Source organism: Cibotium barometz, chromosome 65 (assembly GCF_041138505.1).
Source record: "Cibotium barometz isolate CiBa-2024 chromosome 65, ASM4113850v1, whole genome shotgun sequence".
Classification (NCBI taxonomy): domain Eukaryota; kingdom Viridiplantae; phylum Streptophyta; class Polypodiopsida; order Cyatheales; family Cibotiaceae; genus Cibotium; species Cibotium barometz.
Window position 1 is genome coordinate 28,360,929 of NC_141110.1, and position 14,496 is coordinate 28,375,424.

The following is a 14,496-nucleotide window of genomic DNA, read 5'->3' on the forward strand; positions in this document are numbered from 1 at the left end:
AGTTCATTGAGCAAAGCAAGGATGGAGGATTTGTTTTTTGAAAATCTTAGATTTGGTGTGTAAATAGGTTGTTTTAATTAGTAATTATAATTTGTGTAAGTTACATGGCAAGATATCCTTTTGCAAATTCAACTTGTTTTTAACAATCTCATTACCCTTTTTTGGGAATTTTGACCATCATTACTTTCATTTTGAATATTTTAGATTTGGTGTGTAGATAGGTTGTTTTGATTAATAGTTATAATTTGTGTAAATTTATATAGCAAGATATCCTCTTGTAAAAGCAACTTAATTTTAACAATCACCATTACTCTTTTTGGGCATTTTGACAATCATTAATTTGTGATCATTTTGAGGGCTTGTTAAAAAGAACATGCAAAACGTTATGAAAAAAATGTTTACTACTATCTCCCTTTAATTTTGATGTATAATGTTGAACATAAAAACTCTTGTGGTTCTTTGCATTACCAATTATTGCGCTAAATAATGACCTTGATGTGAAACTTGAAAATTTTAAGTTATGTTTTTCATACAGCTAATATGTAGCTAATGTTAGATATTTAATTCCATTTGTGCTAGCTAGTTGCTTGTTTCATATTTATGTGGTGATTCAATAAGTAGTAGCTAGTTTCCCAAACATAAGCTCTCTTATAGTTTTGTTTTTAATGATATGTTTACACTAGCTAGTTTCCCAAACATGAGCTTTCTTAGATTTTTTTTTAAATGATATGTTTAGACCCTACATGACCAAATGCTTTATGGCACACAATATTCAAAACTACCCAAAAAAAACATCAAGAAAACTAAGAGAGAATTTGAGTATATAATAAGGGTTTTTTTTCCACATCATTACACACTTGTACGTATTCTACGTGAGCTTGCTTTTTAAAGATCCGTTATGAGATGTATATCCTGAATCACTTGGAGTATGTCACCATTTCTCAACTTTTTCAACAGGAGCTCTATCCCTCCCTTCAAGAGACAAAAACCTTGCACTCATGTGACATGGGGATCAATGGAGTCAACACACTCCCAATCCTCACAAATCATGTTCATAAAATGGACAAGATGATCCAAGGACTCTTTGAAGAGTTTAGAAACAGTCACTAATCCACAAGACATGAATTTAAATTCACACTATCTAGAGGCTGAATGCAGACCTCCATCATGTTTACAAGTAGAGGGTCAAATGGTGAGAAAAAGATACTCACTCTCATTGTGAGATTATATAAGTTTCCATATAAGGGAGGTAAGGTTGGGTACTCATGAGTAAAGAGGGTGAAACCTATAGATTAGTACTTAGATAATCTCCCTAATAAATCAAGGGAGAGGAGCATAAGAATTTATGATTCATTAGCCAGGAGCGTAAGGGGTGTTATGGTGTCATTAGAGGAAGGTTGAGATGTTGTAGGGGCCCTTTAAGAGACGTCATTAAGAAGTTTAAGCATTTTTTCTTAAGGTTTTAACTTACTTTGACTAGTCACTCTCATTGTATATTTTTATAGGTATAATAGCTTATGATGTGACTTACAAACTCATTATTATTTATAAGATGTGACTTGTCAGATTCATACGCATCATTAATTTTTTATGAATATCTAGGGGTTGTCAATGAGGGAGCTTAGTGGAGAGAGCTTAAGAGAGAGATTTTCTTGGCTACCTCTCTCTCTCTCTCTCTCTCTCTCTCTCTCTCTCTCTACTTTGAACACTCTCTCTAACTCTCCCCACCACCATATCCTCCCACCACCTCCTAGCCCAATCTAGCTCCTCCACTCCAACCTAGATCCTCCCTTTATCTCTCTATCTATTACCATCTCTCTCTCTCTCTCTCTCTCTCTCTCCTACCATCTGTTTCCCTCTCTTTTCTCTCCCTCTCTTCTCTCTCTCCTACTATCTCTCATCCCTCCCTCTCTCTCTCTCTCTCTCTCTCTCTCTCTCCCTCTCTCTCTCTCTCTTCCCTCTATCCAACCATCTCTCCCTCTCTTCTCTCTTTCTCTCCCTTTCTTCTCTCTCCTAACATCTCTTTCTCTCCCTTCACTCTTTTCCCTCTCTTTTCTCTCCCTCTCTTCTCTCTCTCCTACTATCTCTCATCCCTCCCTCTTCTCTCTCTCTCTCTCTCTCTCTCTCTCTCTCTCTCTCTTCCCTCTATCCAACCATCTCTCCCTCTCTTCTCTCTTTCTCTCCCTTTCTTCTCTCTCCTAACATCTCTTTCTCTCCCTTCACTCTTTTTTCTCTCTCCATCTCTTTATATCCTTCTCCCACCCTCACACTTTTATATTTAAAAAAAAATCCTTTTATGCATCTATTTATGCATAAAAAAATCAATTTTGATGAAAGTAACACTTTTATAATTAAAAAAATTCTTTTATGCATCTATTTATGCATAAAAATCAATTTTGGTGAAAGTAACACTTTTATAATAAAAAAATTCTTTTATGCATCATTTTATGCATAAAAATCAATATTGGTGAAAGTAACACTTTTATAATAAAAAATTTATTTCCAATATACATCTTTCTATGCATAGAATTTAAATCTAATGAAAACCACTCTTTTATAATAAAAAAATAACCAATATGCATCTTTCTATGCATAGAATTTAAAACTAATGAAAATCACTCTTTATAATTAAAACAAATAACCAATATGCATCTTTCTATGCATAGAATTTAAATCTAATAAAAATCACTCTTTTATAATAAAAAAATAACCAATATGCATAGAATTTAAATCTAATGAAAATCACTCTTTTATAATAATAAAAATAACCAATATGCATCTTTCTATGCATAGAATTTAAATCTAGTGAAAATCACTCTTTTATAATAAAAAAATAACCAATATGCATCTTTCTATGCATAGAATTTAAATTTTAATGGAAATAACACTTTTATAATAAAAATATTTCTACTATGCATTTTTCTATGCCTAGAATGAAAATAACACTTTTAGAATACACAAATGGTGGGGATTACTCTTTTTGAATAATAAAAGATAAAACTTATTTCACAAAATTTGAGAAAATTTTGCCATAACCTCCTTTGTATGGCTGACCATTTTTTAAATTTTTCTATCCTCAAGTTACTTAAAAATTATCCCAAATGGATTAAAGCATTCTAAACTAATCAAAATCCACTTTTAAAAGAGAAACAATATGGTTTAAAGCATTCTAAACTAATCAAATTTCACTTTTAAAAGAGAAACAATATGAAAAGTTTAATTCTAACAATTTGATTACTTATCTAAGATAAAGAAAGGCCGAATTTAAGAATGAAGAGAGGGGGAAAGCCTTTCCAACAAGGCATAACATCATTTTTTCATTTTAAAGAAAACAAAATTCGAAAACCATTAAAAGGAATAAAGAAAAAGTAGGATTTCTAGCTTACTTGAATTTCTGTGAGCTTTCCTTTGGCTTGATGGTTTGAGGGATCTACTCTTGTTTGCAACAAGAGTGGCCACCAATTCTTTTGAGAAGAGGGAAAGGTCAAAAACTAATGAATTATCAATAAATTCATTGTCTTTGGCTCTGGGGGGGAGGAGTAGAGTAACAGTGCATAAAACACTATTAAGCTTCTACAAAGGGGGAGGCTTCTATTTATAGAAAAAAGTGAGCTTCTAACCAACCAAACTGATTCGAGAATTTTCCAGATCAGTTTGGTCAATTTTTGACCATTTTTTTAGTCAGTTTAGCTTACTTTTTGGAACTAGACTTGACTTAGGAGAGAGGAGAGATGAAATATCTCAATATTTGAGAATTTAAAACTCCACCACACACGTGAAATAGGTGCCTCCTTCATGAGGGGGAATCCCCACTCTGAGGTGTCAAAAATTTATTTTTTTAGTATTTTCTTTGGTCCTTAGTCCACTCTTCATCTTATGTAAGTATTTACTCATTTTTGGGAGGATTTTCTTTATTTCTTCAATTTACCTCCACCTTACATTTGGATTAAACTTATTGGTCCATACGAACCTTAATTTAAAATTTTCAAAAAATCTGGACCCTTAGGATAAGGCCTTTTGAACAGATTAGAATTTATTTCTAATGCACCTTCTGAAAATCTTTTTGAACTTCTGTTTTAGGGAAATTTATTTTAATAAGAAGAGATATTTTTCCATCCAAAAATATCTAAAATCTGAATAATCTCTCTCTAGAATATTTTCTCTCTCTAAGCCAAAATAGGTAGAAACAAGATCTTTTATTATTCTGAAGAGGGAATTGATTACAGGGAGAAGATATTGGACATCTTGAGGGGTTGGGGAGGAATCTTACATAAAGAAAAATGTGATAGAGAGGAGAGGTAAGGAAGTGAAAGAGAGACTGGGAGAGAGATAAAGACAAGGGAAGGGAGGTAGAGTTAAAGAGAAAGAAGAGAAGAGAGGGAGAGAAAGAGGGGACTCTAAGGGAGTGGAAGAGAGAGTGGGAGATAAGGAGAAAGAAAATAGGAGAGAGATAAGGAAGAGAGAAAGGGGATAAGAGAGGAGAGAGGGAAGCAAGGGCAAAGGCGATGGACAAAGAGGGTTCAGGCTAAGAGAGGGGAGAGATCCCTTAGTGAAGAGAGGGGAGAGAAAGGGAGGAAACAAGCGATTTCTTTAGGGAGAGCCCTTAGTTAAGAGAGGGAAGAGAGAAGGAGGCACGCCCGCAGTTTACGAAAGTGGAGAGAGAGAGTCCCCCGTACTTACTAAGAGCGACGGTCACTTAAGTAAGTAAGGGTGACCATTATAATGAAGTAGATTTGGCATGCACATGCACATGGGAGATGGGGCTTAGGGACTTGGGCTTAGCGTCATTCACATGTGTACTTTTGGGGGCCTTGGGCCATGTTAGGTATAGGGATCATGGATATTATATCCTTTTTTACCCTTTTATGATATAGATATCTATGTCTTCTTGGAGCTTCTGCCCAAGCTTTCATGGTGACCTTCACCCATGTCTAGACTTCCATGTAAACGACGTCTCATGTATCTAGACTCCACGTTAACAAGTCTCCCCTTTCCTCCCGTCTTTCATTGATATTAGAGCCTGATCTTTGATGCTAGTTTAGGTTTTTCTAATCTTAGATTAGGAAAATCCTAAAATTTTGAAGACCCTAAATTCTATGTTTTCTTGTATTTCCTTGCCAAATTTAGGAGTTTCAACCATTTTATGGATTATCTCTTGGTTTTGGATCTTTGTGTTGTGATTAGAGAGTGATTTGAGCCTTAATCATTTTTAAAATTAATTTTTACAGAGTTTTCATATTTGTTAATTTCTTTATTAGAGAAATTAGCAATGAAATTTATGTTAATTATTTTTAAATTTATATTAATCACTATTTTCAGAAACCCTAATCCATTATACTGCTTAATTTCTTGATTTTCTTGATCTTGATTTCTTGAAATTTTCTTGATTCCTGAAATTAGAATTTACAAAAATCAAACAACCAATTTTGAGTGATTTCTTACATTATCTTGCTTCTGGAGAAAACTTTTTTAAACATTAATCCTTAGAGCCCTTATTAACCCTAGAATGAGTTCTTGAAGGAATAGCGCAAGAAGAAGATTGCTATGCAAAATCTTGGTGAAGTTTCAAGAAAGTGGGTAGAATACAATTGTAGAATACAATTACTATGCAGTTTCAAGTGCAGAGTTAAAGATTCAAGTGCAGAGTTGAAGAACAATGAAGATTTGTTTAAAAATCATTGCAAAATTTAAGATTCAAGTGCAGAGAGTAAGATTGGTACAAAGGTTCAAAGTTATGAGTAATATTTGTCAAATCCTACACATTCTTTGCATCTCTTTGCATTTGTTGTAATTCTTGTTGATTTGCAACAAAATAGTTGAAATATCAAGAATTGAATGCAAACAAAAAGAAGGCACCAATGCTGCTCTTCTAAAAAGCATCATTAAGTTATGCAAACTCTCATGGGTACCTAGACCAATGCAAACAAAAAGAAGGCACCAACGCTGCTCTTCTAAAAAGCATCATTAAGTTATGCAAACTCTCATAGGTACCTAGACCAATGCCAAGCCAAGATAGAGAACCCACTAACCCAGGGCCTAAAACCTCCTACGAGATTCCACCCAAAGCACCCCATAGATGGGATATTACCCTCCAAGCATTGCTTCCCACCTACTGTACCTCCTCTTGCACCAGCTCCGGCCGTTGCCTGTAGGGTTGACACCTAAAATGTTGAGGTTAGCCATAGAAATAGGGAGGGGTTAGCCAATGCCATTGCCAAGACCAGAAAGGAGCAAACCGGCCCATATCTCCAAACTAATTACTAAGTTTGATGGGTTGGGGGATCCCATACCTCATCTTGAGATGTTTAACTAGATCTGTAAAGCATTTGGCCATGCAAAAGACCAGATTAAGGTGAGTACCTTTGGCCTCACCCTTGATGAAAAAGTGGGATAGTGGCAATCACTAAAAATAGAAGACAAGACTACCTTTGATGCCTTAAAAGAGGCCTTCAAGGTTGGGTATGTGAGACAAGGAACTTGATGAAGTTTGGTCGAGCAGTTGCATAATGCAAGGCAAAAGGAGGAAGAATCCATCCAAGACTATATCAACCAGGTGAGATACTTTCTTGTTGTGTAATGAAAGAGACAAGTTCTCTAATGAAAGACTGATCGATCGATACCTAGAGAGACTTGAAAATGTAACCTTGCATAATTCCCTATATGCTCTTAAACACACCTCCTTTAAGCAATGCTATAGAAGCGCCATGAACTTTGAAGATAATTTCAAGGGAGCTTCTTCATGATGAGAGTTACATGAAGGCACTTTTGAAGCTTCCTTTAAAACCACATGAAATTTGAGGGGAAAAAGAAGGAACGCTCTTCATGACAATACATAGAGCAGTTAGCGGCTGCATTGATGCAACAAATGACCCAGCAATGAAGAATAGGTCAAGGTCGTGACCAAGCCAATCAACCTCATCAAAGAACTAGTGTGGTGCCCAATTTGCCAGGCAAAACACAGTAGTATGGAGTGTCCACATGTGATACCTAGACCAATTCTCTACTATGCTTACTGTCAGAGATGGGGAAATCATGAAACATCAAACTGCTACCACCAAAGAGCTGCTTAAGCCATGTCCTTACCACCTAATCCAAGGCAACAAGTGCTAGCTTTGCCAGCACTAGCACATCACAATACACCTCAACATGGCCATGAAGTGGCCCAGGAAGGTATCCTTAGGGTAACTGACATACCCTTGCCACCTCCAGGCCCTCCACCATAACCCCTGTTACCTCAAGTGACCCAAGTTCACTAGCTGATCTTGACAATTTTTTTTGAAGAAGGTGAGAAGGGAGAGGTGACTAACAACACAGTTTTTGAGCCACCTGAACCAAGTAGCCCACCCCCACAATTCATGAGTCATTATGTGATGGAGGGCAAGCACATGTACCCCGTATACCTACTAGCTGCCCCACAACACCGCAAGGGCATGGCTTAAAAAGAAAATATAAAATGAACACGTACATTCTTGCCACCATGGATATACTTCCAAAACCAACAGTTATAAGATTTACCATGGCACATGGGCAAGAAATTACATCTCTCTACATGTTGAGTGTCGCATACATGCCTGACACTATGGACCATGAACCCATGAGAATTGAAGAAGTAAAGCCGTTACTAGGGAAATCTACCCATAAGACCCCTAGAAACAAGCAATTTGGGAAAATAAGTTTATATTTTCCTACTGATATAATCCAAAGAACACTACCTGAGATAGAAATTTATATTTTCCCGGTAGAATCCAAACAGTACCTGAGATATATAGAGGCTATTAATGTACATTTCGACTTCTGCCACATCTAGCAAAAGGAGCTTGATGAGTTTCCCATTTCGGTCAACAAGGTAACCACCAAAGGGGAAGAGTCACCTGACTTATTTTTTTACTAATAAACCCAGTACTTAGTCAACTCTTCATCTTATGTGAGAATTTACTCATTTCTTGGGGATTTTATTTTATTCTTTGCATTTTTTTTATTGAAACACTTAGATTAATCCTATTGGCCCTTTAGAACACTCTTTGGACCTTAATCAAATTTTTTTGAAAATGTGGACCCTTAGGCTAAGGTCTCTAATACACATATTCAATTAATTTCTAATGCATATTGGAAAATTCTTTTTGAACTTCTATTTTAGGAAAATTCATCTTAAATATAAGAGAACTTTATATCCAAAAATATCTCAAAATTGTATTATCTCTCTCTATAATATTTTCTCTCTCTAGACCAAAAATAAAAAAAAATGTTTTCTTGCATTCTGAAATAGGGGATGATTACAGGAGATTGAGAGGAGAGCTTATACATCTTTTACGGCTGAGGAGGAACCTTGCATTCTCTCCCACTTGAAAAATGCAAGATGTCCTCATCTTGCAAAGTGGGGGTAGTCCTTTACCAGTTCTTCTTCTTTCTCCCAAGTGGCGACCTCTAAAGGATAGAACTTCCACTTGACCTCTAAGGACTCTGTTCCTGAGAGCCTTCTCTCGAACATCAAGGATTTCTTCGGGTTGGAGTTCCATCTGGCCTTGAGTTTGAGAAGTCAATTGTTCATCATCCAGCACATGACTTGGGCTGGGTACATACTTTTTAAGTAAACTAACATGGAACACATTATGCACCTTGAGATGGGCATGTAGAAGTTCATAAGCTAGATCTCCTACTTTCTTAGTAATGGCGTACGACCTGCAGTATCTTGGAGACAGCTTTTTGTACTTCCCTAGAGATAAAGAACTTCTCTTCGGTCGTACACAAATGAAGACCATATCTGATTCTTCAAACACTCTCTCCATTCTTTTCTTGTCTGCATACTGCTTTTGTATGTCCTGGGTAGCCTTAATATCTTTGTGGATTGCCTGCATTTACTACTCCGTATCATCAAGCATCTGTTTGGACATGTCGACCCTAATCAATGGGTCGGACCAAGTTAATGGTGTGAGGCAATCTTGTTCGTACAGAGCTTTGAAAGGACTCATCCCAATAGTTCGGTGATAAGAGGCATTGTAAGCAAACTCTACTAGTAGATGTAAGTAGCTTAGCCACTTCTTGGGTTCTGTGCCACAGCATGACCGAAGAATATCTTCAATTACTTGGTTTACTCTTTCAGTCTGGCCATTTGTCTCTCGGGATGATAAGCTATACTGAGATCTAAGGAAGTTCCCACTGCTTTGAAGAATGTAGTCTAGAACCTTGATGTGAACTTAGAATCTCTACTGCTCACTATTCTTCTGGGTAAGCCATGCAACCTGAAAATCTCCTTGAGGAAGACTCTGGCAACATCCACTGTGCAGTAGGTTTCTTTTACTGGAATCAGATGGGCAACCTTGGTTATCTCTCAACTACCACAAAAATGGAGTTGTAACCTGATTGCACTGACAGTAATCCAGTAATAAAATCCATACTGATACATTCACACTTCATTTGTGGAATGTCTAAGGGATGCAGCTTTCTTGGCATCTTAACCCTTTCTGCCTTGACTCTTTGACATGTTAAGCACTAATGTACATGATTGAGTACATCCCTTTTGAGTCCTAGCCAGAGGAAGCTCTTCTTTATAGACATGTAGGTCTTTATAAACCGTGGATGTCTAGCTATCAAACTATCATGGGCTTCTCTCAGAATTTTTCCCTTTGTTTCCTCATCATTAGGAATGCCTAGCCGATTATTGTAATACATGCATCCTTCGTCCAATTTGTACCCAAGAACTCGACTCATTTCCTAAGGAGTCTTGCTTTCTTGCATCAGTAGGGTAGTAATAGGAGCAAAGAATCTGTCCTACATGATCTTCTCTCTTGCTTCACTGATCAATGGATTTGACACTAACGTTATTGCAAGCAAGGAGGCTTTCTTACTAAGCGCATCGGCTACCACATTTTCTTTCCCTAGTCGGTACTTTATCTCAAAGTCAAATTCCTGCAGGGTCTGCATCCACCTTCTTTGACGCATGTTGAGATCCCTTTGGGTGAAGATCCACTTCACACTTTGATGATCTGTCATCAAGGTGAAGCTAGGTCCCAAGAGATAATGTCTCCATAACTTTAGAGCATAAACTACTGAGAGTAACTCCAAGTCATGGACAGCATAATTCCTCTCATGCATTCTGAGTTTTCTCGATTCATAGACTACTGCATGACCTTCCTGCATAAGTGCACCTCCTAGGGCAAAACCACTAGCATCTGTCTCACTACCTCAAAGGGTAAGGAAAAATCTGGCAATTTTAGGACAAGGTTGGTTGCTAAAGTTGTCTTTAGCTTATCAAAAGCACTCTGACACATAGCGGCCCAATGAAATAGGGTGCTCTTCTTGAGAAGGTTAGTCAAAGGGGATGCTATTTGAGCATACCTGGGTATAAAGATTCTATACCACTCGGTTAATCCTAAGAATCCTCTGACTTCTTTCACTGTCTTGGACTCTGGCCAATCTACGACTGCTTGGATTTTAGCGGGGTCAGGAGAAATCCCATCCTTAGATACTATAAATCCCAAGTATTCGACATGGTCTCAGCAGAGAAAGTGCACTTGCTCTTTTTTGCAAAGAGTTGGTGTTTTCTTAGGATCTCTAGGACTTTGCGCACATGATCTTCATGATCAGTTGCATTCTTGGAGTATACCAGGATGTCATCGAAGAAGATAAGAACAAATTCATCCAAGTATCCTTTGAGAATGTCCTGCTCACATGAGGCGATTAAATGTTGCTGGGGCATTTATTAGTCCTGAATGGCATGACTGTAAATTCATAATGCCCATATCGAGTATTGATGGCTGTTTTGGGAATCTTGATCTTTAATTCTGATTTGGTAATATCTAGATTTGAGATCTAGCTTTGTGAACATTTGGGTTACACTTAGCCTATCCAAAAGTTCATCAATCCTAGGAATATGATATTTATTTTTGATTGTTAACTGATTTAATTCTATGTAATCAATACAGAGTCTTAACGTTCCATCTTTCTTTTTCTAAAAAGGTGAAACACTGGGTCTTATGAATCCTTGCTCTAGCAGCTGTCTTAACTGCTCCTTTAGTTCTATGGCTTCTGGAACTGGCATCTTGTATGTACGCTAGGCTATTGGCTGAGCTCCGAGAGTTAGCTCTATCTCATGATCTACTTCACGAGTTGGAGGCATCTCAATCAGCTCTTCTGGGAATACATCAGCATACTCACTTAGCCATTCTGGTTTCTTAGCCTTGAATTTTATGTCTATAGGATTCATTTTAACGACATAGACAATTTGCTTCTTTCTGAGTCCCTTCAGCAATTTAGAAGCTTTTACTAATTGCAGAACTAGGGATCCAAAAATTCTAGTTCCTTGAACTTGATTCCCATGAAGGTCGAGGAAAGAGATGGTTCCATTGTGATAGTGAATGTCAGCCTGATTTTTGTGGAGCCAATCCATTCCAAGGATTCTATCATTGATTCCCAAGAGCAAGACTCTCAACTGGCAGTCTGTCGCATTCCCATCTAGATTAAATTGAATGCACTCTGTCTCATGGTTTGTGAAAAGAATCTTCCCACTGTGGCCAATTCGACTTGCATAGGTTTCCCTATTTTCTGATCTAGGACTAACTTATGCAAGCATCCAAGGGAAATAAAAGAATGCGTACTGCCTGAATCAATCAAAAGCTTAAAGTGCTTACCCTTATATTCTACTAGAGTCTGAAGGACTGAGAACTGACGATTCTGCCCTTGATGTTCAATGGCGGCATAAATCTGTCCTCTTTCTTCCTCCATTGCATCAACTATTGTGACTGCTCTCGCTGGTGCTATCTAGGGGCAGGACTCTCTCTCTCTTTGGCTTCCCCAATTCTGGGAAGGAGTTCTAAGACTACTTTGCATTGAGGTTGCAGGCTGAGCTGGCACTCTTTTGGGATTCCCCTAATTTTGGTAAGAGGACCCTTGATTAGATTGATAGGAAGGAGTTGGTCTTCGCATTCTAGGACCTTGGCATCCCTGGCCCATTGTTATAGAAGGAGTTGGGCAATCCTTGAGCTGGTGTCCAAAACCTTGACATCCAAAACATCTGTTCTCACTTCGAAGCTCATCCTTCTACATCTTGGAAAGAGCTGGAGTTTCAAAAAATGTGCTCCGAGGAAAAGACCTTCCTTCCATTCTAAAACTTCCCGTCTCCTGGTTCTGATTGGGACCTTGATGTCTCTTAGGAGGTGGAAAGTTGGAAGTGCTCCCTGGAGTTTGGAATCTTTTGAAGGACGAGGGAGCTGGCTTTGGCGGGACCTTGACAACAAAGGCCTTGGCAAAATCCTTCGCCATCCGCACTGCTTCTTCGGCCATTGAAACTGGTTTAGAATTCTTTACCGGGGTATCCAAAGGCTTGTTTATTACCCAAATGAATCTAGCCATCAGCTGTTCTTCATCCAGCGGTGGCGAGTATTCGAGGAGAAGAGCGAATGCCTAGTGATATTCCTCCGTGGTACAGCTTCCCTAGGTTAGTTCCAGGAACCCATTCATCTTTGTTTCCAGGAATCCTAGAGGATAGAATCTCTTCCTAAGTTATGCTTTGAGATCGTCCCACGTTTGGGTGTTCCGATCTAAACAATTTGTCTCACAGTGGTTTCTCCATGATGCTCTAGCTGTTTCTACAATCTTCAGCCTAGCAAGAGCCACTTTACTTTTTTCATTGTATCTAGTGACATCGAAGTATTCTTCCATGCTACTCTAGCTGTTTCTACAATCTTTAGCCTGGCAAGAGCCACTTTAATTTTTTCATTGTATCTAGTGACATCGAAGTATTCTTCCATGGCTTCGATCCACTTTTCCACACCCTCGCCTAAGTGTTCCCCTTCACCTTTGAAGGACATGGCTGAGATCTGTGAAGCGCTTTGCGAACATCAGGGTCAAGCTCTTCCTCATCCGTGAGAGGATCTCACTGTTTGCCATGATTCGCACGTCTCATGATTCTGTCGAAACGATACATCGTTAAATTTCTATTTGACTTCTTAAGACTTAAGAAGTTCAGAGTTAATTACTTCAAATAAGGTAATTGTTCTTACTAGAGATCTACGACATACGTCCGAGAAAAACAGATCTTATTAAACTCAATATCTGATAGTCAAAATCACTTAGACAACTGGCAATTTTTCACAAAACATTCTTTACTTACATAAGGTTTGCAATATATACATGGAGCAACATGGCTCCAGAAAATCAATGCCTCAATGGTATACGCATGAGGAGACAGCGATACTGGGCTATGGACATGCTGTGATACAATTGTTCCCTTATCGCTATTGGTGCTACAATCTTACTTCGGGATAAAATGGCTAAGAAGTCTGAAAAGTTGACAAGTAGCCCTAAAATCTCGAGGTGTGGGGTGATCAAGGATAACACCACGAACCACCTTTAATCTTAACAAGACCATGGCTAATGAGACGTTCTGCGTCAGCATCTGGCGCGCTGGTTGTTGCAAGAGGCATGGATATATTGTGCTGCAAACCACTTATGCTGTCATCTCTCAGCTGGGTCTGGAAAATATAGCTCCTCGAAATGATTAGCGAGCCTTGCCCTGCTCGTTTGAGTCGTTAGCGGAAGAGAGGATATGCTCAAAAGCGAAAGCATTCATATCCTGAGTTTGAGTAAGATCAGGGATACCAAATAAATATGGGGCGTCCATCTATAAAATCCAATTCATCAATTAAAAGTCTTCATCAATGAAGCTTAATCTGAATGAAAATACATGTGAATGCATCTTTCTAGGATTCTATTATAAAATTTAGACAAAAGTCATCTTTGATTCTTAAGCTTTCAACAAAGCTCTGATACCAGCTGTGAGACCCCTGCCCCCTTTGCGCATCTTTCTCTGGAGTGCTGATAGGCGGAAGTAGCAACCTTGCGTGCAAGGGCAGAGCTATCCACTCGAGGCCTCACCCACGAACGTCTGAACAAGAGACTAATCTGGCGGTTCATCCAAAATCAAACCCGACAAAAACTTCCCTTGCCCAGAAAGCATAGGCGATTCCTCCAAGAAAATATTCTAACATAGTCAAGGGCCTTATCTATCCTTTGTATTCCGACCGATCCCGTGGGTCAAATGGCCGAATCAAGAAGGAACTTGCACTTGGTTCATAGAAATCATTGCTTTTTTTTCCTTAAGAGAGGCACAGCCGCCGCCGCCGTTGATTCTTTCTCATAGAACAAGAATCTTCCTGGGACTTACTTTAACTACCGTAACTTAATCTTAATTGAACTTAGTTGTAGGAATCCACCGATCCAGCCTAACCCCAACCGGTCCATGGGTTAGCCAACCGCCCAACCATTGTATTGGTGGGAATCCTTTTTATAAAAATTTGGCTGTGTTTTGTCCCGGGTACCAGGCAAAAGAGTCCCCAGGCTCCCTAGCCGGCACTCAAGCAAAATACAAAATAGACACACCACTTACGCACCCAATATGAAATTGTCCTTTCCCAAATTCAACTATCTTCAAACAGAATTGGAATAAAACCACAGTGTTTCCATCATGATTCTCAAAGTTTCAGTTTCATTGTTTTACAA